Below are 25,652 nucleotides of genomic sequence, written 5' to 3' on the forward strand. Positions count from 1 at the left end.
TCACTATTACACGACTTTTACTTATGTATATTGTACCGACTCAGAAAGTCATTAAAGTTTACTTTTTTTCAAAAAAATCTTGTTGTGGATCAAGTATGGCATGTTTGGTATCGTTGAAAAGCCTATTCTTCAGGCTACAACAAAGCGACAAATTAGTTTGAAATAAGGCTACCAGAAAGGAACAGAAGTGGCCGAATTTCACCGAGGGTAGCGGAAAAAGTAACTTCTCTGAAAATGTAACATAAAAGAACTTTTTCAAAAAACTTTTTTCGTCATTCGAAAGAGCTTACTAACCGCGTCTAGAATCAATCTTAACTGGCTGTCTTGGTCACTTTGTCAGGGATATATTACTCTTCGAAAATGGGGAAATTTCGACTTTCAACTGTTGTTGCTCCGAGAGCAGATGATCCAAAGAAATAATTTTTACACGGTATATCTTTGAATTGTTCCCTCTACCGATCCCAATTAAAATATGGGCTCAGGCTGTACCTGACTGCTTGTGGTAGTCGCATCCACTGGTTCTCAGAAACGGCTCAGGGGTTTGGGCTAATTTTTTCCTGTGTGAAGTTCTTGTCCATCATTTATTATAAATATGAAAAAAAATTATTGGTGATGGTCCCTATTTAATCTCGTTTCAAACCAACCGTGGACTGTAAACTTCATATTAAAATTCAAAGTTGTTTGGAAAATATAGCTTAGTGAGGCCACATACCTACCTATACCTTCTGATTTAAATCAAAATCACTAGAGATATTTGCAACTTAAAAATCAGTCAATATAGGTTTATTGTCCGTTATGAATCAAATCGCTATTTATTACCGCCATCTTCGAGGCAGGTGTAGTAATTGTTAGCACAATTTGTATATTTGTATTCTCATTCAGTATACTCGGTTGTAGAGTAGTGAAATTATTTACGTGTAAAATCTACCCAAACATAGATGTCGCTTCCAATCGTTTTGTTACCAACTTCACTGAATTCCACTGAACGAACATAGAACTTTTTCCTTTCGTTAAAAATGTTGACACTTTGCCATCAGTAAAAAAAGAGTAGTATAGTAGGTACTGGGTACATAGCTGTTAGTTGATGGGTGTGCTTCTTTCGGTGGAAATAAAATCAAAAAAGCGGTGAAGAGCAAACCGGCCATTAGTTTTGATATGGTAAAATATATGTGAAAATCTCTGAAAGAATTTTTTAATATACATGTGTTCGACTCAATTGATTTGCATTCGGTTTGTTTGACGGTCATCGGCGGAATTGTGCTATAAATTCATTCAATTAAGTGAGAAACAGTTTTGCAGTTGGAAAGTTTTTTTTTTATTCCTCTTGTGTTGATATCAGCTGAACGGATTATTGACGTTTTGTTGCGTTTACACATTTGATTGGATTTTATTTTGGATTTCGGCATTTGAGTGGTGAGTGAATCTGTATTTCAGTTAAGCTGTTTTGTTTTTACAATCTTTGAAAATTATGCAAAATTTACAACCAAATCAGTTCAAACATTTCCCTTGGAATTTTCATCGCGAAAATGTTTCGGCCGAAAAAAAAACCTATTTTAAGCATCTCGAATCTAGCAGCTGTGCAGATCCGACGATTGTGTGTAAAATGAAAACTTCCGTACACAAAACCGTAAAGAATTTATCGATTTTCATCATTTTCTCTTCTGTACACATTTTTTGGTAGCAGCCAATGTTGTATTATATTCACATCTCTTTGTTGGTATTTTGAAAAAATTATTCTGGTTGCGAGAACAATGTTTAGTCACATAATATATAGATTATGTGCGTTGTCTGCAAATTTACTTTTTATTTTATATTTATAGTGAGTTTGTCGAGCGATAAGGAACAAATAATGATTTCTATGTTTAATTATTGATAATAATTGTAATTATGCGTTCAACACACACCGTCTAAGCCGGTTGACCACGTAATGTAAACTGATAGTCAGTGTACATTTAGTGATTGCACCGTTGACTTCGCACTTATAAACATGATTATTCGTTAAGAGACAATTTAGTTCAAACTAAAACTTCCCTCAAAACCTTTGTAAATACTCTTCAGTAAAAAATCGCTGAACAAATTCTTCTGATTAAATTACTTTTATGTTGAGGCGTGACGTCGTTGCACAATCTCTGATTTAAACTCATTTCTTATCTTGTAATCTTGTCATCAAAACTTAATGAAGACAACAACAACAAAATAATCACTTCGAAGCAGCTCTAGCAATGAGCTTAGCTTAGAGTGTGAATAGCAAGAACAAAGGTGATTGTGATATGTTAACGGATCGAGCGTGTAAAGTGGTTTTGATTTACAATTTGAAAATCGCCCCTACTCGACTGTCACTCGTAGTCATAGGAAAAATGTTCTTTGATTGCATAGACTCACAAGATCTTCTGTACGAACAACTCTGAGGTCCAAAATATTCCCTTTATCCCATTTTACGTCAAATCATTTTTGGTGACTCGATGTTTCCAGTGGAGTGGAGACTTTCCATCAACATAGAAACACTATCTGTATTTAGTGCTCTTCTAAGATAGCAAATGCTGTGCTTTAAAGTCAAAGAAACCAATGAAAGTAGAATAGAGGTATGGTCAAATACCGGAGTCTGTACGCCCGCAAGCAGAAAATATTAAAATTTTCACACTTTTAAACGTTATAGAAACGGCTAGACATCTCCACTAGACAACTAAGATAAAAATAAGCAACCGGCTAGTTAGTTCTTTCTTTATGATTTAAATATTGAAGTAATAGATTTTGCTACCATCAAACACTGCAAACATAAACAAATGAAGTAACAGATTTGATGATTTTGTTGTGAGACAAGTCCAAATGTTGTCCAGTCCAGTCCATCAAAGGCATGTACCTTGAAGGATACGTACTGTATCAACTGGGGTTAAAACATTAGGGCCCAACTCTTTCCTGAGCTGCTTATTTTAAGATATTCCAACATCTTCAATCTTCCCGTTTTTGTTGCAAATTTCTAAAGTTTTGTCTTAGTCTTAGTTTTGTCAACTGCAGTCTTTATCTTGACCTTCCCAACGATACCAAGCACGAAATTATTTTTATGACATAATTCAATGAGACCTTAGGTACCACACTTCTCCATCGTTATACACTGAAACGTTTTGCTGATCCATCTTAAGTCTATTACTTCGATAAAATCCGTTGACAAAGTCGTAAGCCCTATTAACGAAAACACATCCGCTGTTATTGTGATTGAACTTAACGTTTTCTTTATCTCTCTTTATTCACTCTTTCAATTTCTCAGCACAGTTTTAATCTTTGAAAAGATTTTTTTTTTTATCCATTCCATAAACCACACTTGCAATTTCGCCGAAGCCAATGGTTTTCACTCGAATCGTAGGTATTTCTTGTTCTATAAACTTCCTTTCGTCGAATTGAAATACAATTTTGCGAAAAACTTTTTCAAGTTACGTCATTTTGTGACAAAGCAAATGTTATCGGAATGAAATCTTCGAAAAGTAATTTCAAACGAAAACGACACAGAAAATGTAACAATCGACAAAGCAACTTTTTCGATAAAATATTTACATTTTTGCTTCATTTTTTTGTTATCAAACTATGAGTGTCAACCAAGACCTCCCGAGTAAAGAATAATATTACAATTTTGATAACTTTGTTTGCAATACTGCATTGTGTTACGTATAAGGAAAATGCTGGCGCTAGCTGATTAGGATTATAAATCAGTAAAAATTGTTCTCCTCTATTTTCGACTGTCTAATTTAATTTCTGGTCACATTGAGATTCAGATAACGATTTTCGGATTTCCGTCGTTACCAAATTATTGAGAATTCATTACGGAATTATCACGTACCCATCGTTAAAATTCAATTTGTTTTTTTTACGTATTCAGTGCAATCAAAGTGGGTTTTTACAAGCCAAAACACACAATATCGAAAAAGAAAAAATCTGCTGCGATATTCAATATAAACCAGATCCTAGTCAAGATCGACGTTCTTTCAATGCAGGACCATTAAGACGCCACACGGAAAAATAAAAACAATCTGGCTTTCCCACTCGCGATGTATTGCCATGATTCATTTTCGTACTTTATCTCTTTTTACATTGTGCGTAGTATGAACATTAAATTATATCGAAACTAGTGTAGTGCCCGGCTGTGCTCGGGATCATATTTTCACGCTTCAAAAATAAATTTTCCACAAAAAATGATTTTTATGCGTCAAAAATTTTTCACGCGTTAAGAAACGCACACACGACTTAAACATTCACAAAAATTCGCGCGTCAAATAACGCATGAAAGTAAAACAAAAATCGTGCGTTCGTCCTCATTTTTCGTCATTCGGTATGCCGAGTTTCAAGTCTGTAGGTTTTTCCGTCTGGGCTATTAAGAGCGCTCACCCCTTGGCAATTTTCTAGCCTACATTTGTGCGCAAAAATATTCGTTTTTTGATGATTTCTCTGAACCAAAATCTTTTTTTGAGAAAGTAAAACCATTAAAGCATGCAAAAATGTGTTACTTTTAAGGGAAAAATTGATTTGTGCTCGATAACTTAAACCACTTGGAGAAACCCTATGCAAAACACATAAATTTACACATTTGCAAAGATTTCGCCAAGTGCAATAAGTTATCATCCACAAACCAATTTTTAGACCCGTACGAAGTACTGGGGTCTTATAGGTTTACGCATACGTTTGTAACACGTCGAATTGGACTCCCTGAGTAAGGGGAAACCTATTGTGGTTGTCCAGAGATGCCAAATCAGCAAGAAAAAAAATGTCCATCTGTCCGTCCGTCCGTCCGTCTGTCTGTCTGCACGATAACTTGAGTAAAAGGCATCCGATTTTGAAAATTCTTTTTTTCCCCGTTTGGTAATGTCAAAAGACAGGCTAAGTTCGAAGATGAGTGATTTTGGATCGACCCCTCCTGAGCTGGGGCCCAATAAGTGCTTTATGGTTTTTCGAAGATATCTCCGGACATTTAAACGTTAAACTTGTAAGTGATACGTCAAATAAAAGGTATTTACAATACCGATCGACAAAAAAAAAGTTTATGGAAATCGGATGACCGACTCGTGAGTTAGACCCCTTGGTGTGGAACAGGCACAGGGCGGCAAGCAGTTTTTGCTTGTAGGTCGGCCAAATTTGAACATATTTCGTTCGTTTTAGCTTTATTAGATAGGTATTGACCGTACCAATCAGGGAAAAAAAGTTTTTGAAATTATGTTCTCCGGAGCTAGGTCTCTTGGAGTGAGCTCTTATCTGGCTACTCGGCCGTACAGTGAACGTGGAGTATTTTGTCAATATCTCGAGTAAATTTTGACCGAATTTCATGAATTTTTTTTTGTTTGAAAGGTATTAACGAATGTAAAGCGTCGGTACTATTTCCGGTCTCCTAACAAAATGGCTGCCGGCGGCCATATTGGATTTTATTAAAAGTGATATATATTGGGAAAAATTGTACTTAGAGAGTTTCTGTTAACATGGAAATAATTTGTTATGTGTGTGGGGTGTTTCAGGCATTCCATATATGGACATCTATATATATATCTATATTCACCTATATTGAGCTATATACAGGCATATAGAGCTATATAATAGCATATTCATCGGTGAAATGTTTATTTATAGGAAAATATAGCGGTATATAGCTGTTTAAATAGGAATTTATGAAAGTTGACTTCGTACGGGGCTGTCTATATTGCCTCCGGCAATTTAATTGTATATGATAACAAGGCAAAGAGTGGATAATGTAAGTGATTTTAAAGGGAGAATAGTTTTTCAGCAGAGAAGAAAATGAAGTAAGAGAAATGAAGAGTTTCACATTAAAGGCTTTTGATTAGAATAGGTGTTTCGTACGGGTCGGCGTTAGCTATGTTTCTCTTAAAAATAGCATTAAACTTTATATTATAGATTTGTAGTTGTAGCAGTAGCTGCCTCCATATAAAATCACTTGCTAACTATTTAAACCGATGTTATACACAGTAAACTCGACTATGCTGATGTTCTATGAATATGAGTAAATGTGACAAGTGGATGCAACGACAATTCTTTAAATCATGAGAACTTAATTAAACCACTCAATCCTTCCAAAACAAGCCCTTGATTATAATCCCAAGGTATACTCGTAGAAGAACGGTGTGTATAATGTACATTGTACAAGCGTTAACAGTGACAATAATAAATTGAGATATGTGGATAGAAGTTTCTACTGTCTACTGTGTCTACTGTTACATTATTGAACGCAACCAGTTTTTCTGTTGATAAGCGCATTCGAATATAAGACGTAGGCGGATGGTTACAAATTGAGAAACAGAATTTATTGAAAAAAAAATTGTTATTAACTCGCATAGAATTATACTCTTCTTCATCAGAATTGATGGCAAACAAGTACATTCGTCATTTCTATAGAATGTGTTTCTCAGTCAACAATTTAATTACTTTTTCGTGTAGCAGTGAGCTGCATGTATATGTTTTGATTAGGCTATTAACAAATAAGATTATGATTCCCAGACACATTCTCTTCTTTTAGACAGAATCTTCAAACTAATCCAAACAATTTTTGCGGTTTAAGCTTCCCTACTCGTCATTTGAAAGGTATCTGGGGTCTTATTTTTTTAATAAAGAAATGACGCTTCTGTAAATGAATTATGAAGCAACAGCAAATGATGTGTGGACTCTGTTAAAAGCTAATTAATCATTTACAACCTACGTACGGAAGCAGAAACACACCAATGACATTATGTTCTTCATAATGAAATTCCGACTGAATTTTGATTTGCAAGCAGTTTTTTTATGGGACTCAGTGCTGAAGAAATCAGTTCGGTTATCTGTATCGTCTTCAATTTTCAATGTTTTCATTTGCCCAGTGATACTGTAACGTTACAGAGATTTGAATAAATTGAAAGAATTCTGTACAGCTCTGAACAACACTCGAGTGTGCCTGCTTTTGGTCAGCCCGACATAACTTTTACTAAGGAGATACTGATAACATATTTCAAACGGCAACAATATAATCACTAAATCTATTACTTCTGTGGTTAATCTGTTAGCTAGTGTCCTTCTATATAAAAGATTACCATTTGCTTGTCATTCTTTCATTGATCTTTTTGAATCTGCTCTGACAGTGACATAATGGGGTTCAAAATAGCCTCCTGTCATAAATACACATTTAAGGCTTATTTCTTAGTACTTAGCACTTGCTGTCATAATAGCTATTTTCCTAACTTATGCTAAAATGCTTTAGCGAATTCGACACAAACCTGTCATTCGCTAAAAAAGCCTTTTAGCATAAGTCAGGAACAACGTTTTTCCTAAACGACGTGGGAAATAAGCGACGAAGTCTCGATATTATAACACTAGTTAGGAAAATATCCATTGCATCACAATGACGGATAAGATGAAAGGTCGAGTCTTTGCATGATGTTTGTTGATCCGAGACGAGGCCAAGGTGAATAACCACGTGAAAGCGTGACTTTCGTGTTTCGTGCGAGTTATGTACAATATCTTACATGGCACTGTAATTGATGAAACGAACGGTTTTTTTGTGCAGAAACATGTAATAGAACATTGCGTCCTTGTTTGGACATTTTTATTTTGCCGAGATAGAGGTTGGTGCATAGCTCGGGGTAGAAATGATAAGTCACGATTCATGTATTTATTGACCTCGACCTCGCCTCGGAACAACAACAATACACACGGATGCTCGATTTTTCAACTCATTATCTTAGAAACTATTTTTCTCAACATATTTTCCCAATTTTTTCAAAAAATTTCGAACTTTTTTCTTAGTTTTTCTAGATTTTACCAAAAACATTTTTCGCGAAATTTGGAAGAAAAGTGGACAAATTTAGGAAGAAAAAATAAGAAATTTTCTTTTCCAAAAATAGTCCCTTCTTTATGTTTTGTTATGATTATTATGCATGCAACATTTGTCATGGAAAAAATGCTGTGTTGCCCAGTTTCCAATTCAATGATCTGGCAATTCGAAGTCATCCAATTCACACTCGATCAAGTAAAATATTTTTCTTTTGTATGGGAAAAGCTGTTCTCTGCTCGAGCACATCATAAATACATTTTTTTATCATTTAAACATCGACATTCGGTCTGGCACAAGTCTTATCACTTGAACTTAAGTGCGTACATGCATAAACGTTATTATGAAAATGCCCATAAATATAAATTCAAATGTACTGCATTTTGATCCGTACAATTGCTATTTATGCATTACAATTTAGCCATAAAGAGAACCTAATAAATCAAGTGAAAATTTTCTGTATAATGTTCTCCTTGTTATGTATGGCATATGAACCAAGAATTGCATTTCATTTAAAACGAGCTAAGCTCTAAAAAAAAGAAGAATTTGAACGAATAATACAAACATTATAAAATGTTACATTAAATTGCTATTATAACAAATTTATCTTGATGCGTTCGGCCGACTCAATTTAGTTAATTTAAAAAGAATCAGCAGTTTTTTTTCGTTCATTTATAACTACCACAAACTAATTCACACACAACCATTTTTGTTTTATCGCTGGTTTGATGTATAAAATGTCATGAATAAATAGCGCATACGAGGATGGTTTTCTTGCTTCCATCAGTTAATAGCTATTTTGCTAACTAATTGGTAAATGGGCTTGTTTTGAGCACTAAATGTGAAATTGCTGATACGAGCGAAGCGAGTTCAGCAACATATTGTTAAACAAGATCTATACTCAAAATACCGGCTATCGGTATCGTAGTAATCAGAGATGGGAAATTACCGGTAATTTATTTATTGTCGGTAATATTACGTAATATTACGTAACATTGGGTAATATTACCGAAATCTTAAATTACCAATATTACCGATGTTTCGGTAATATTACGTAATTTACCAATACAAAATTGTAGCAATTCGATATTTTACTATCAGACTCATGCGAAAGTTGAATATTATTCAGCAATATGTCCTTTGCGAAAATTATCCTCTATACGGTGGACTATTTTCTGTTCATTTTTCGTGAATTTTACGTGAAACTCAACTTTCGCATGTGTCACACGGTAAACCAGTACCTTCGATACTGCTACATAATTGATTGCTTATGAAACAACTTTGTGATACTCGGAAACTCACTCGTGTGTTTTTGAGCAACTTGTTTGATAACCAAACTCGTATTCGACTAGTTGAAGAAGGGGTACACGAGTCGAAAGACTTGGAAGCACTTGTGTTACGTTATCACGCTAGATTGTATGTCGCTACCACAATATTCAACGATGGCAGTGCCGGAAACTCGGTCTTTTAGGATACGAAATTTGAAATGAAATTTCATTTGCTAACAAATTTCAGTTTTCGATCTAAGCCCGTGTTCTCATGAAGTAACAGAAGACCGAGTTGCCGACGGCGTCATTCATTCTGAGAGAAATCGTAAAAATCCACGCTCTTTTAATTATCAATTTCGGTTGAAGCTCATTCAAATGTGTATACTACTCGACTGTTTTTGAACAAGTTGTTTAACTAGGCTGAACTAGGCCTAACTAAAACAAAATTATACGATAAAATACACCTGAATTTGCTAAAAACGAGTAATTTTTGTTGAAAATGATTAAAATTTACAATATGTTAACTGATTTTTGGTAATATTACGTAACTTACGTAATATTACCGAGGCTTTAATTTACCAATATTACCGAGCTTCGGGTAATATTACGTAATTTTACGTAATATTACCGGGTAATATTACACGGTAATATTACGGGTCCATCTCTGGTAGTAATGGTATGGTACTCGTCACAAGACGTGTTCCTTGAAAAGACCTAACTCTCAGTGTTCAGTATCGAAATTTTACGTGCGCAAATGAACAACAATATCGAAATAGTCCATGTGTAAATTGACCGTAAATACTAAAAGAGCACGGTATTTAGATATACCAAGCCCTGGTAAAACTTATTATGAATATTTTGACATTACAGTAGACAAACATTAACCATAAAAAATTCAGTCCCACAAGACTGTTACGGCATCATAATACATTTTGATTATTCGTTATACGAAATTCACAATTCTTATGGTTCCTCATATACATAGACAAACGTCCATTTCGCAAATTCCATTATAGCGTTCACTGTTCTTAACGGATATATGGGGTTGGAGGTAAAATAATTATTCAAAAATGTGTTAGCAATAGGCAATTAGCATTCGTTTTTTGTTATAAAAAAACAATATTGCCGCGCACACCACATATTGTGAGAAAACACACCTCTGAATAAAATCAAGAGATTTTCGTCTGTCAGCTTAGTTGCATTGAGTAATAATAATGGAAAATATATATTGAATGTATATTGCACATTACAGAAGCCGTCTGTTGATTTATATATTATAAATAGACGTGCATTTTGAGCGTGTCTGGACGTATGGAACGGTGTTGAATCCACTCAACATAAATTGAAAATGAATCGATTCTAAAACTAACTCCAACTGGCCATTAAACTTTTGCTATTGCGTCATTCATTCTGTCGAAGTAAAGAGAAGTTTCCGACACTTTATCCTTTGATGAGGAGTTCTTTGCGTGTATGGAAGTCTCGCTAACACCTTATCGATCGATTGAGGCTCTAAAAGAATTTTTAATTTCCATTTGCAATTTGCAATTTCGTCCTACCAGGTCCAGCGAAATGTCGTTGAGAATCACTCCCTAGGAAAGCATAGAAATGTTCTTCGAAAATAAAACTTTTTCCGTAGCCACATCCAAATAGGTCCAAATAGTGAACAAGTGTTTGATTCTAGTTTCATTCTGTCAGTTCTGTAATATTACATACTGGACTTATTACAGACCAGTCCCCCTTGTCATACATCTTTGCAGATTTTGTCTGGTGGGAAGGGCCTTTTAATAAGAGGTTTTCAATTTCGATTTTCTACAATACGTGACGACAACATACACTGGCTGTACCCTAGAGGGTACACTTCTACGGCTCAAAAGTAAAGGTCGAATAAATTTCTTTTCGTATCAGGTAATAATATGGCAAATGTTTCCAATCGTGTTTTTATGACCGTGCACTGTGGGGCACTGGTCTATTAGCTGTTCAGATGACATTGAAGGACATTGAAGCTAGTAACAGATTTTCAACGAGTTTGACTGACTGTATCGCAAGTCTATATGCTTCACTTGATTCGTGTGTTGTTTTGGATTTAATTTCTCCTGATATTGTCACTCGACTCCTTATTGATTGCATGGAAGAAATTCAATACATGCGGGCATTTCAAGTTCCTTTATAATTGCACTCTAGGCACGTGTCCATCCAGTGTAGAAAATTGAATGTTTGGTATCGTGTTGAGGAAATTAAATCCAATAACATAATTAAAACTTTTAACATTCACTCAAACCGTATTTAATCCACTTGATTTTATCGCATTTTTTCTACAAATTTATTTTCTCTTAAGTGAGTTACATATCATTGGATGGATATACAAGTGCAACATGTTGTACGTAATGCTTAACATTGTTGAGACCGAAGTAATGAAAAATGCTTAAAAAAATAGTTTTTTTTTTCTTCTTCTGCTATCTGGTTAACCTCGTTGTTAACTGCTACAGAAATTATGGCCTGCGTAGCAATTTGATGAAGTCATAATGCGAACTGTGTTCTCAAAAAAAAAAAATTATTGGCAAGCGGATGACTGGACACAGCTACTCATAACGGTCTCTTTTTAGACTGAGACTCAATTTTTTTTTTGTTTATTTTCAAATGACTCTGACCTTTAGAATTTAGAAAATATTTTTAATGGGAAACTATCAAAAAAAGCTACGACAGACAGTACTCCTTTTGTTGATTCCAAACCGAAATAATGACTTTCGTTAGACTTATCTCTGTACGCCATTTGCCCTCTTTTTATATCAACCACCATTACAATCTGTTGAACAATCCTGTTTAAAAACGAACTGAAATTACACATTACACGACCATCATAATCACAAGATGGCTAAAACGCTGTGATTTCCATACAATACACATTCTGTGTTCGGTTATTTATTTATCTTATTTTTTTTGGTACACTGCGATGTGATTCATTCCTGCTCTGATTCAGACAAGAATACATAAATACGCGCGCCTATAATTCAATTCGAATCCAAATTAATATGACGTTGACGAAAAAAGATTCTGTGTGTGCTATCTAAATGCATATATAAACCCTATCCGACACGTTCAAAGAGCATAAGGTTCGGAAGTGGTATACTGGTCTGCATATTATTGTGATGTTGGGAATGGTAGTGTCTGCCGTCGAGACCATGTATTACGTACTAGCTAGAATAAAAGCGAGAGACGAGTATTCAGTATTGAATTGTTGGTAGAGTTACAAGAGCAACATAAAACACATTTTTTTTCCACTTTTTTGTACGTATACAATTTGAATGTGCATTCAATTCAATGACATTATATACACAAAAATATGAACGAACTTATCAAATTACATTGTACGCTCTCTGCCTGCGCTGCTGCTTTCGGCTGTGTGTATTAAATTTTAATATGGTTTATGATCAATGAAAACTGTGGGACGACGTACACACATATAATATGTATACTACGTGTGGAGACATGTGCACATTTTTATTTCGTTTTATAATTTTTATGTTTACTGATTATGATCATAATGGTCTATGGACGGTAATTGTATATACGTTGTAATTTAACGAATTTTGCGGGTCTTGCACATCTTCAATTTTTTTTTGCTCAGCAATTTGCGAAGTTTTGCCGTCACGCATTCAATCCCGTTGAACAGTCGATGTCGGTCTAATTAGACCCGTACGAAGTACTGGGGTCTTATGCGTTTACGCATACATCCGTAACACATCGAATTGGACTCCCTGAGTAAGGGGAAACCTATTGTGGTTGTCTAGAGATGCCAAATCAGTGAAAAAAAGTGTCCGTCTGTCCGCGATAACTTGAGTAAAACGCATCCGATTTTGAAAATTCTTTTTTTTCCCGTTTGGTAATGTCAAAAGACAGGCTAAGTTCGAAGATGAGTGATTTTGGATCGACCCTTCCCGAGCTGTGGCCCAATAAGTGCTTTACGGTTTTTCGAAGATATCTCCGGACATTTATACGGTAAACTTGTAAGTGATACGTCAAACAAAAGGTATTTACAATACCGATCGACAAAAAAAAAGTTTATGGAAATCGGATGACCGACTCGTGAGTTAGATCCCTTGGTGTGAAACAGGCACAGGGCGGCAAGCAGTTTTTGCTTGTAGGTCGGCCACATTTGAACATATTTCGTCTGTTTTAGCTTTATTAGATAGGTATTGACCGTACCAATCAGGGAATTTTTTTTTTATGAAATTATGTTCTCCGGAGCGTGAGCTAGGTCTCTTGGAGTGAGCTCTTATCTGGCTACTCGGCCGTACAGTGAACGTGGAGTATTTTGTCAATATCTCGAGTAAATTTTGACCGAATTTCATGAATTTTTTTTGTTTGAAAGGTATTAACGAATGTAAAGCGTCGGTAAAATTTCCGGTCTCCTAACAAAATGGCTGCCGGTGGCCATATTGGATTTTAATAAAATAGAAATATATTGGGAAAAATGGTACTTAGAGTGTTTCTGTTAACATGGAAATAATTTGTTATGTGTGTGGGGTGTTTCAGGCATTCCATATATGGACACCTATATATATATCTATATTCACCTATATTGAGCTATATACAGGCATATAGAGCTATATAATAGCATATTCCTCTGTGAAATGTTTATTTATAGGAAAATATAGGTAAATATAGCGGTATATAGCTGTTTAAATAGGAATTTATGAAATTTGACTTCGTACGGGGCTGTCTATATTGACTCCGGCAATTTAATTGTATATGATAACAAGGTAAAGAGTGGATAATGTAAGTGATTTTAAAGGGCGAATAGCTTTTCAGTAGAGAATGAAGTAAAAGAAATGAAGAGTTTCACAGTAAAGGCTTTTGATACGAATAGGTGTTTCGTACGGGTCGGCGTTAGCTATGTTTTTGTTGTAATTTGAAGGCAGAAATATTGGGAGAAGAGGAGCATTGCAAATGTGGCGTCAAAGGTTTGGGACGTGTGACATTAGCAAATTATAAGAAAAATGAATTTACATTGATTTAGGAACGTTTTTAAATAGGCTGACATGTCAATAGACGTTTTTTCGATAGTAAAACAAAAGTCATCGTAAGCTTATTCAAAGCTAAATGATTGAAAATTCATTTTTCTTGTAATTCGCTAATGTTACACGTCCCGTTTAACTATTTATATAGAGAAGCATTTGATGTATCGAAATATAATAAACAAAACCGTTCTACGCACTTTGATACCGAACTTCACCTTAATTTATTCAAAGCCATATTCAAACAGTAAACCAATGGGGATAATATCGGCTTTAAGAGCAAGGTTTGTGACAGTCATTTTCATATTTTTGTTTTCATTCCAAAGACAATCTTTCATTCGTACAAGCATGTACGTCCTAAATACCCCCATTTAAACTTCTGCCGCGTTATTTATTTCGAACCATTTATTAAACGACGTTATATATAAAGACTTAATCCGTCCAATATTTTTTGTTACTTCTCTCTCTTGAAAAAATATCATGGATGTTACTGTTGCGGTGAAAAGGGAATTGTGGCGCACATCGAAGATAAAGAAGAAAAAAATTAAATTTAAAAACATCTGGCGGAAATTCGCTAGGTGTGTCGTACATTCGGCATGTTAAATCTCCATCGAGTAAGGACGCACTTCATTTATTTTATTGGTAAAAATTCCATTAATTGATTAAAGAAATCTTGAAATTAAATTCCTTAAATCCTTTAAAAGTACTGCAAAGATCCTGTTTCATGAAGCATACTATGCTTCTCAGTAAACAGAAGTACTTGCGTCACGTCAAAATCTTCCTGATCGTTTTAAAAAAGACAACCACCAACCACACACACGATGAACAAAAAAAATATTTGACTTCAGCTTTCGTTGTTCTGTATTTATTTTTCTTTGGGATGGCAGATGAAAAAAAAACGAAAGAAAACAATGGTACACTCTCTCTCTTGATGCCTTTAACACATCGTCGTGTGCTGCTGTGATGCATATGTTATATTTGTTAAATGGGACAACCGATTCTGTGTAGAGGTCATAAAGCACTCAAGCAAGAATGGCAGCTGTGACAAAATGATGTTACAGATGTTGTTGGTGTAACTCTTTTTTATCACACTTTTCTGTTATCTAATCTCAGTGGAACGTACCAAGGTCTCGTAGTTAATGAATTGACGATTTTTCTTTTGGATAAAATTTTTGGCATCAAAACATTCATTCACAAATATTCGAATGTTCATGCGATGAACGGAAAATACGGTCGGATTAAAGTTTGAACTTAAACCGAATAAATATTTTAAGAGTGGCATATGTTACAGATCGCATAGACAATAAAAGTTTTTATCTCCGTGAAATTTTAACCAAATTTATGGTCCATCGTTTTAATATTTGGGTAGTTGAGTACGTTAATAAAACGAAGAATAAGAAAAAAAAAACTTTTGAGAATATATTCGGGTGGTCTTAGCTTATATCTGTGATAAACATTGTAATTGTTACATCAATAGGGGACAGGGTCGGACTGACTGTACTCTGAACTCGAGGGGCGATTGTATTTTTATATGAAAAAATTGCATGAATTTCAAAGACTTGCTGAGACTACAAAGACTACAGAGCTCAGTGATATAGCTTTGACCGTTTTGACCGAGACATTCCTAAAATGTTTTACCTTGTTCCCTTGACTGAAAGTCATGGGTCTTACGGATGATAAACACTCTAAAATGTTTGTCACACTTTGTTCATTCCTTGATAACACGATAACTCGAGTAATTTTCAATGGATTTCCAAAAACTTTTTTTTGTTCGACGGGGAATTACATTCCTGAGTTTAAGTTCGAAGATGGGCTATAACGGACGGGTGATCTACTGAAGTAATAATCTGTTATTTATTCCGAAAAGACTTTTATGTGTCATTTATTGTTGTCTATGCTAGAAAAAAAATCAACGAGTGTGAACTTTGCGGCCAGAGCGAAGCGAGGGCCGTAATCACACGAGTTTCATACTTTATTCATGATCAAATGAGGCCGAGTTTCAATAGATTTAATTGCTAAAAAAATTCTCATAATTTAGAAAATTTAAACGAACGTGAGCTTTACAGCCAGAGCAAAGCGTGGCCTTCCATAATTTTTTTTTAATCGACTAGGACTGAAATTCATGAGGCTTAGGTTAGTAAATGTAAAGTATTGGAGTAACAATCTAGACTTTATTTCGAAAAGATTTTTTTGAGTGATTTCGTGGTAGTTGTTTGCATACAAAAAATTGAACAAGTGTGGACTTTGCGGCCAGAGCGAAGCGAGGGCCGTAATCCACACGAGTTTCATTTTTGTTCAATACATAATCAAGAAATCTTTTCACCACCGTTTATAGCAGACAATGGGACTTTCTGAAAAAAAAAAATTGGAATATAATAAAACGAATGCGCAATTTATAAGAAAATAAGAAGCGCGCAGATTCTCGTGAATTTAAGATTTCGTAACTTGACAGTTGTCATCTTAAAAGTTACGAATCGTATGGACATTCGCATTAAGGTGACAACTGGAATTCCTAAATTCACGAGAATCGGCGCCCAGAGTGCAGATTGTCGTATTTTCGTAACTTTAAAGAATTCGTAACTTGACAGTTCTTGTAGGATTTTATACACGCAACCGTCAAGTTACGAATATTTATTCAGTCAGTCAAGGGACCTGACCCACTCATAAGGTGGAGCCTAGTTAATAGCTCATTTTCGTGCAGATGTTGGCTTCTACATCTTTTTACATTTGCACAAAAATAGTCAATGAAAGTGTAAAAAAGGTGTGGTATATCGTCCACCTGGAGCACTCAAACTCACTCATTTTAATATTATTTTGACAAAAAAAAATTATGAATACATTTGATAAATTGGCCGATTGTCCCTATCTGTTCTGTATTTAAATCAACAAGAGATTAAAGGTCAAAAATAGATTTGGAGATTGTCTCGGTCAAAAATATGTCACTAGCTTCTAATTTGCTTTTTACTAGTCTTTCCCAAAATTTCCCGAAGGGCCTCTTGTTAGCCATTCCGGCCCTGATAGAAGACTATCATATTTTAGACTACAAACTTTGCATTCGATTAAAGTTTTGATCTCAGTTTACGTTACATATTGATGACGAACGCTTCGTCATTGCAAACATATGAGAACAATTTATGGCTTTCCCAGTCGTATAATTTTCTCTTTCTCTCTATGTATAGCCATACAGTCGAGTTGAAATATTATTTTGAAAATGTTCGAGTTAGCATTTTTTCCAATTAAATTTTTATTTGTGACTTTAACTGGGAAAAAATATGGGCGTTGACTTGTTGTTGTATGAAATTAGTTATATTGTCACAATTATAATAAAAATTCTCTTTTATTTTAAAGCACACATGGCCCACAATGGCAAATTGATTGTTACTAAGGACTATATAATCGTAATAATGCAACAAACCATATTGCGCACGCATTTAAATGATATTCAATTTAATTAAAACTTTTAATAGTTAAAATGGAAATTATGGACTCGAAATGTATTTTCGTTGTGAATATTTATTATTTCGCTCATATGTTTAGTGTACGCTGCTGTAGTGTATTTTAAAGTGGTAATGTTGATCTAATTAAATTTATGCTCACCATGATCTATATGGTCGATTCCATTGTTGATTGCATTTCGATAATTTTACGAAGCATTGGAAGTAGTAGATTACGACCGTCCCCTTGCGAAAATTGAACATTACAAGACAGTTTGCCCCATGCGTAGATGATCCATTAAATGAAGAATATTTTTGGTTCATTTTACGTGAGTTCCTTTGTGATAAAAACTTCCGCATGAGGCAGGCAACAAACAAGTTTACATTGGATGTTGCTATGTAATTTATTAATTCGGAAGTAACCTTGTGACACTCGCACTTGCGTTTTTTAAGCAACTCGCCTCGGAAGCTGCCTTTTCGGCAAGTGTAAAGATTTTATATCCGAGCCGAAGCCGAAAAGACAGATATCGAAGCATCTTGTTCAAAAAAACAAAGCTGTTACCTCGTGTTATGTACTACTTTCGCAGCATCTAATATATAATCTGATACTCAGTAAGCCACCGGAAATGAGTTTTATCGTTCATTTCGATGAAGTAATGATTCGCTTTCGGCGGTGCAGTAGGCTTGCTCTGACTCCGGGGAATGTGGGATATTGGGCTAATGAGATGTTTTTCTGGTCCGGAAGGCTTGATTATTGAACCCATGTCTTTCTTTTTGAATTTAAAAAAATAGTTTAGGCAACAAATGTACGAGAGCGTTGGTCAGTAGATTGTTTTACTCAACACAGTGTGGGTTCCAGACTAAAAGACTGTTAGAAAATCCATATTGACGGAGATAATTAAAAAACGCATGAGAAAATGAAAGTCGTAGAACAAAGAGATCTAACTGTCGTCTTATGAGAGACTGATGTCCACATAGACTTTCAGTCTATCTAGGGAGATAAATTGTTTTGTTTGTTCATTTATTGCCTTGTCAATCATCATGTTTCAGCGGTAAAAACGGTTTATCTCTTGGGGCGATAAAAACCCTCGCCTTCGAGGCGAGATACAAACTTTCTAAGTCGAAGGTACTGCTTCGTACACGTAGAAAATCCCACTTTTTTGTCTATCTAAACTGTTACTGCTGTTTCTTTCCGTTTCTCTGATTTCTTTCATTTCGCATGCTATTTCAGATTACAAATAAGAAATCAGGGAAGCCAAGATGAGAAAGGAGGATTTTTAGTGTGTGCACTAAACAGAATTTCCCACAGATACATAAGAGAGATCATTCTAAAAAAATCGGGCTGAAGTTAGCCCAACGCCAAAATTATGACTAGTAACAAATATGCTTATAAGTACATAAGATGTATGTGTATGTGTGTACACTGTACATAACAAATCATATTACATAAAGAGTTATGCTATCGCTATTATGTACTTATGCCGGCCTCGAATTTGGGTCGGACCCAAATGTTCCTTAACTTTAAATTGTATACATTTGGGTCGGCCCAATATGTTCAGCTCTTATGACTGCCTCGAATATTGGTCGGACCCAAATGTTCTTCAGTTTTGAGTTTTATACATTTGGGTCGGCCCAATATGTTCGGAAATTATGACTGCCTTGAATTTGGGTCGGACCCAAATGTTCTTCAGTTTTGAGTTAAAATGTATAAAACTCAAAACTGAAGAACATTTGGGTCCGACCCAAATTCATGGCAGTCATAATTACCGAACATATTGGGCCGACCCAAATGTATAAAACTCAAAACTGAAGAACATTTGGGTCCGACCCAAATTCGAGGCAGTCATAAGAGCTGAACATATTGGTCCGACCCAAATGTATAAAACTCAAAACTGAAGAACATTTGGGTCCGACCAATATTCGAGGCAGTCATAAGAGCTGAACATATTGGGCCGACCCAAATGTATAAAACTCAAAACGGAAGAACATTTGGGTCCGACCCAAATTCGAGGCAGTCATAAGAGCTGAACATATTGGGCCGACCCAAATGTATTCAATTTAAAGTTAAGGAACATTTGGGTCCGACCCAAATTCGAGGCCGGCATAAGTACATAATAGCGATAGCATAACTCTTTATGTAATATGATTTGTTATGTACAGTGTACACACATACACATACATCTTATGTACTTATAAGCATATTTGTTACTAGTCATAATTTTGGCGTTGGGCTAACTTCAGCCCGATCTAAAAAAAATGAATGTGGATGGTTCACAGAAATATTCTCTTGGCATCCGAGTAACAATGGAATGATCCATAGACAAAAAACTGTATTCAACGAAATTGAGGAAAATCTTTTGAAACATTTCCCACATAAAATACGTTCTTCCATACAATTTTTTTAAAAGTGTACATCCACGCTATTTTCGGTGCTTTTGAAGGGGGAAAAAGGAATGAAAATGCTGCGGAGCCATTTATTTCAATACATTAGAGAAATTAGTTAAAATTAATTTAATTTGATTACGTTCGTTTTGTCATTCTATTTTCTAAATGTTAGTTGTCGTCACCATTTAAAATATGAATTTATCTCACGGATCACTAAGAAATCCCATAAATATAGTGGAAAACTGTCAAAGTCCAAACGAGGGTAACCCTAGTGTATATCTCAGCCGTGACATATCGTACACGATTCTATAGAAAATCCAAATTGGTGTCAAAATGAAGGTATTGAACCCATAGAATTTTAAAATAAATTTTTAATTGAAAGTCATGTCGTGGCAGCCGCAACAGCCAGCTCTTGTGTGGCACAACAGTAAAAACAATGGTATACTGACACTATTTCAACTATTTTAATGCTAGATGTGCTTCGATAATTAAAATATTTTTATAAAATCCGCTGGTTCTGGTTGTGTTAGAACTTTGTATAAACCGTCGAGTTGTTAAATTTATTCATTCCAATAAAATTCAAAAATAAGTTGAACATTTCGGCTAATTAGATTGTGGGAAATTGCCGATCATTTCAAAGTTATACGGCCACTCATCTCGATATTGATCGATTCATTTTACTTTTATGTTCGAGTTTAATGTTCTACAAATGGTTTTGTGCCATTTACCCAATGTACCGTGACTACAAAATAACTTTCATCATTTTATCCCGTTGCAATGTACATCATGCAATACAATGCATTGTCAACATTAATACCGAGCAAAATTCAAGTAGAACGAGTTGAAAAACGTAAAAGTAAATTAATGATGGAACAAGTGTTGCTGTTATCAGTTTAATGTTCTTATAATGTTGCGAAGCTCGCTGAAAAATATGATAGCCATCCATGGCATTCCATTCTTCCCTGCCTAAAAAACCTAATTTTCCTCGAACAAAAGATAAATGTCAAGTCAACGAATGTTGAGGTAACTGCGTATAGTCATTTTTTTACTATTTTCGTCGTAGCGCTGTGTATTCTGTGTACAATACTTTGTGGTATCGAGTCATTGTTTACCGTATAAATACACTTACGAAGCAATTTTGAACTGAAAATATCATTTAACCGCTTTTTTGCGGACATATCGAATTACTCAATGTCTTTACTTTGCATGATGATACTTTAAGCATATCTATTGGGGAAGAATCCGGAATTAACAACAACAATTGTCAAGAGCACATTCGTCGTAAGTAGTTTGCCTCTGTTTTTGTTATTTTCATGCATTGAATTAAGTTTTTCAAGACTTTGGGCATTTTTGGGTCTTAGAATAAAGGATCAGTCTAAATAAGCACCAGCTGGTACTTTTACTGATACCTTGAGTCGAGTCTTTTCGAGTTTTCAATATCATTTGGTCTAAGCCAAAATCTCGAGTGATTATTGTCGTCGTTGCTTTCTCCTTGGATCAACTGAAGTAACATCATAATTCGTCTTTACGACTTTTCCTTGCAAGACCTAGTTATGTGAACATATATTCCATTAATTGTCAGGGGATATCCACGACGGACTGTCCACTTTCTAGATATGTGGAGTACTGTGAAAAGCCGTCTCTCCCAGTTATAAGAGTTGGAAACCTTGGACGTAATGTGGGATTCACAAATTCCTCAACAAATTCGGACGTCCTCTTTGAATGTATTTAATTTACCCTCAAAGTGATCCAGCCAAGTCGTGCAAAGAGGGTTTCCTGGCATGGTTTCCGCCTTTGCTGGCGTACGTTTTCCTCGATATGTTCAAACATTTTTCCAGTTCTAACTTTTCACATCAGCGTTACAGTTTTCTGTTTTAGCATCACGGTAATTGTTTCACATTATACAGACTGTACAGGTACGTATAGACGTCGTACCGTGACCTATATTATAATTTGTGAATTGTTATTTGCGAAAGAAAAGGGGATCGTTATTAATTGTATGTAACATGCGAAACGTATATTTATACTTGTTGTATCCACAACAAAGTATGTTGATGAGGGAACAAAAAAGAAAAACTTTTTCAACGTTTGGTATTTTGCCATGCCACACATACCTATAAACTAAAAATGCCAGTAATTTCTCATATTCCTTGCATGCCATGCCGGCGCTTCGGTTCATTATATCTTGAACGCAGTACTGGTATAACCTTTTTGTTTATACCATTTTCCTCCGTAATGTTTCCGAAAAATCAAGGCATTTCCACCACTTTTGTGGTTTCACAACAGGGAATCATTTGTAGCTGAAAAAGCAAAGACAATAAAAAAAAACTTTTCTTTCGTTTTACTTCAGCTCAAGACATTTGTTATGCTTTGCTATTTTTGTTATCTACACATTTTTTTGCTTTGCAGGCGTTCCAATTTCAGTTATTGTAATTTACCGGAGGAATTGGAGGTTTCGCTATAAATATTTTAAGGTTTTGAGGAGTGAGGATAAAATTTGAAATTCGGTCTCAATGAATTTTGATATTAATGTCATTTTGCCGTATGTATTACACCCGGTTAGGTTAGGCATATAATGAACGTTCTTTGTAGACATACAGCTAAAATACTCTGTCAAAAGCTAATTATATTCGTCTACTCATTGGATAATAATGTCTAACCAAACAATCCATGTATAACGAACAGAGAATATTCTCAAAGACAAAATAGAATATCTAACATTGAACGAGGTAAAAATAAGTCGAATGAATTTTGAGTACTTAATAGGGGTAAACCATTTTGGTTCGGAAAGTTCATGAGTATGGCGATAAGTGTACGATTTTGACATAAAATATATGGGAGAAATGTCAAAAACGTTGACGAAATTACTTACGGCCTTTACAAACCATAATGGCTTACCCCTAATATATCGACATGAAATGTTTTCGATGTATGACATACTCACTTTATGGATCGTATCGTATATAATACATCATACCATACGCATATATAGTTTGGTATTCAACGGAGTTATATTCAGTTTTGCCGCACTATACGACCGACGACGCCATGAATTACACATCAAAGACTCTTTTAGCACTATGTTAATATTCATCATTCGTCCATCACGTATATTATGCAGATTGTTTATAAATGTTAAAACTTAAGCAATTTAACGCACCAACAATTTATTTATTTTTTGTACACAGCCAAGATTATTTTATGAAAATGTATATTAGCTTGTCAGACAGGGATAAAACAATGGTCTTTTTATGCATTTATTCATATACAAATGTAAATTAATTTCCGGTCGGTAGTCGCACTGTCAGCCAGGGGGGGATAATGGAAAATGAGTGATAATCAATTTATGTTATTTTTGATATCTTTTTTCGTTGTTGTAAGAATATGTCATAATAATTTCAGTAAAATGTCACCAACATAAATCCACGATTATCAATTTGATTTTTGTTATTTCGAATTCCGAACATAAACCACGGTTGTTGTTTTTTTAAAGCATTTAAAAGGATATGCAAATGGTGCGAATGCTCTTTAAAGAGGAAATAGACCGAAAATCATGCGCCATATCAGAATGGTCTCTAAGGAATACTCATATCGTCACACAATAGTATTTTTCCGACCAAAAAAATGACGATTTTTTCAGCACCAGCTAAGGAAAATTAGAACGTGTGCTGAAAATAGTACATTTCGTACCTAGGACTTAATAGTCTTTTTTAGCGTGTGAGAAGTTTCGAATAAATTTTTCATATTGGACGGAGAAAAAGTGCGACGAAGTCACGCAAAATGCATCGGAAAGAAATGAATTTTTTCCAGCACGATATATCGTTCGGGAAAACCTGACATTTCATAACAAAAAAATCATGTCAAAATATATCGTATTTCAGTTGTCCGGTGCACAAAATCAACAACCGTTACCCACGAATCTGTTACTTCATTCGTTTTAATGATGCCATCAGATTTAAACAACATTTTGTCACATCTTTCATTCATAAGTTTTACCAGACATGTTGATGCTTGTGACCGTTCTTATCAATTTCATTGAAAAAGACAGTACTTTTTTGTCTACAGACAGCGTGAATGAAATTTCAGTATGAATTTGCTTCAGCTATTTTTCAGCTGACATACAATCAAAACCGCTTATACGTCTTTAAAAGGTTTTACCACTATCACGTGCGTGTAGCCAGCTTCAACCGTATAAACAGTTTTGATTCTATGTGAAAATCAGCTGAAAACAACTGTAGCAAATTCATGCTGAAATTTTAATGGCTCTGACTGTAGAACATATCCTTTAAAATTTTAAGATTTTCTAATCGAAAAAAAAATTAAATTTCAAGAAAGTACTGCTCAATTTGATGTATCAATTGATTTCGTTTTTACGTACACATCTGTTAAGTAAGACCGTGCAACCGTGATCATGAACAACTTCGATCAACCTTAAACACTGGCAGAGTTATCGCTAACGAATGAATCTGTCACTTCATAAGTTTAAAGTAGCAATAATTACGTTTGATACAAAATCTTGTACTTCATTAGTTTTAACAAACAGTTTATTGTTAAATAACACAAAACACTAAGTGTCAAGCACCTCTTCTTCTTTGTCTCTGCTGCTAATAACAGATGGTTTGCTGCCGTTGCCTTGTCCTCTACTATAATTTTTTTTTTATTATTTTGAATGGAACAAACAGTACAGTCAACGACAGTGAAATTTAGACATGAATTTGCGTCAGCTGGTGCAATCATGCGAACAAAAATTCTTTAACGCCTCGGGTGAACTAGCACATGTGTGCTATTGGTAAATCGTTTAAGACGTGGTGGCAGTTCTCTTTGTATGAGTGGACCAACTGAAAAACAGCTGAAACCAATTATCATGTCTAAAGTTCACTGACGTTGATTGTTACTATCTGTCAAAATCTGAATTAAGGAACACCCTCCGCTATTTCGCTGAAAGATGTCAACTAATTCCGACAGAAAAACATTTAAAATTTTACTGCACGGATTTTAGTCAAATAAAATGCCGGCTCATGATCTCAGGACTCCGGAATAGTAATTAGTGTTTCATATCTGCAAGGTGTTCCCAAAAATGTTTGTTATATCATTTGACCATAAATATCTTTTTCCAGAGTCTTATCGCCTAGCAGATATTGGATCGATTGAAAAACTAACTATTGTTCCGCAGTTGGAATGAGCTGGAATTTTATTGGATTAAAATCCGTCGAATAAAAATTTCATTATTTTTCTGTCGGCACTGGGTTTAATGCAACAACATCTCTCAGAGAAATAGCGGGGTGTATATCTCTTGGTAGAGTTCTGATAAGAAAGAGAATAGAGAATGGCTGTTCCTGATTTCAATTTATTGCTATCAACATGAATGCAGTGTTCCTTACTAACATGCACGTAGCCCATGTTTTATTGAGCTATTTCATTATAATGCAATGCTCTTTTTCCCAGTTATTGAATTTAATTAGAGCCGTCTACAGACTCCACCCGAGTTATTGTTACGATTATCATTACATTAAATCGACAGTGCTTCAATAAACTTTTCCCCGGAAAATTCTATGCGCCCAGCCCAGAATAGTTTCTATGTGTGTAAAACATAAATATTAAAGCTGATGAAGCTAATGTTAACATACGAAATATCTCAGTGAATTTATTTAACCGAAAAAACATTCCTCACTTTTCCATTATAGAATAGTTTTTTTTTGCTATAAATTTCTACCAAGACCACTAATTCACTTTTTACCTATTTGTTATTTCATCCAGA

The 25,652-nt window shown here is 34.9% G+C and overlaps 1 protein-coding gene across 3 annotated transcripts in view; it reads left to right on the forward strand.

Moving 5' to 3' along the window:
* Positions 1-1,054: 1,054 nt before the first annotated feature.
* The window catches only part of LOC119074510 (dystroglycan), a 59,502-nt gene continuing 34,904 nt past the window's right edge, over positions 1,055-25,652 (forward strand). For 2 of the 3 annotated variants that reach the window (XM_037180670.1, XM_037180671.1), the window contains exon 1: positions 1,055-1,413. The gene's annotated coding sequence lies outside the window, so the exon portion shown is untranslated. The remainder of the gene's footprint in view (positions 1,414-25,652) is intronic. The other variant, XM_037180672.1, reaches the window with a different exon arrangement.

The sequence above is a fragment of the Bradysia coprophila genome, unplaced genomic scaffold, assembly GCF_014529535.1.
Source record: "Bradysia coprophila strain Holo2 unplaced genomic scaffold, BU_Bcop_v1 contig_151, whole genome shotgun sequence".
In the NCBI taxonomy this organism is placed as follows: Eukaryota; Metazoa; Arthropoda; class Insecta; order Diptera; family Sciaridae; genus Bradysia; species Bradysia coprophila.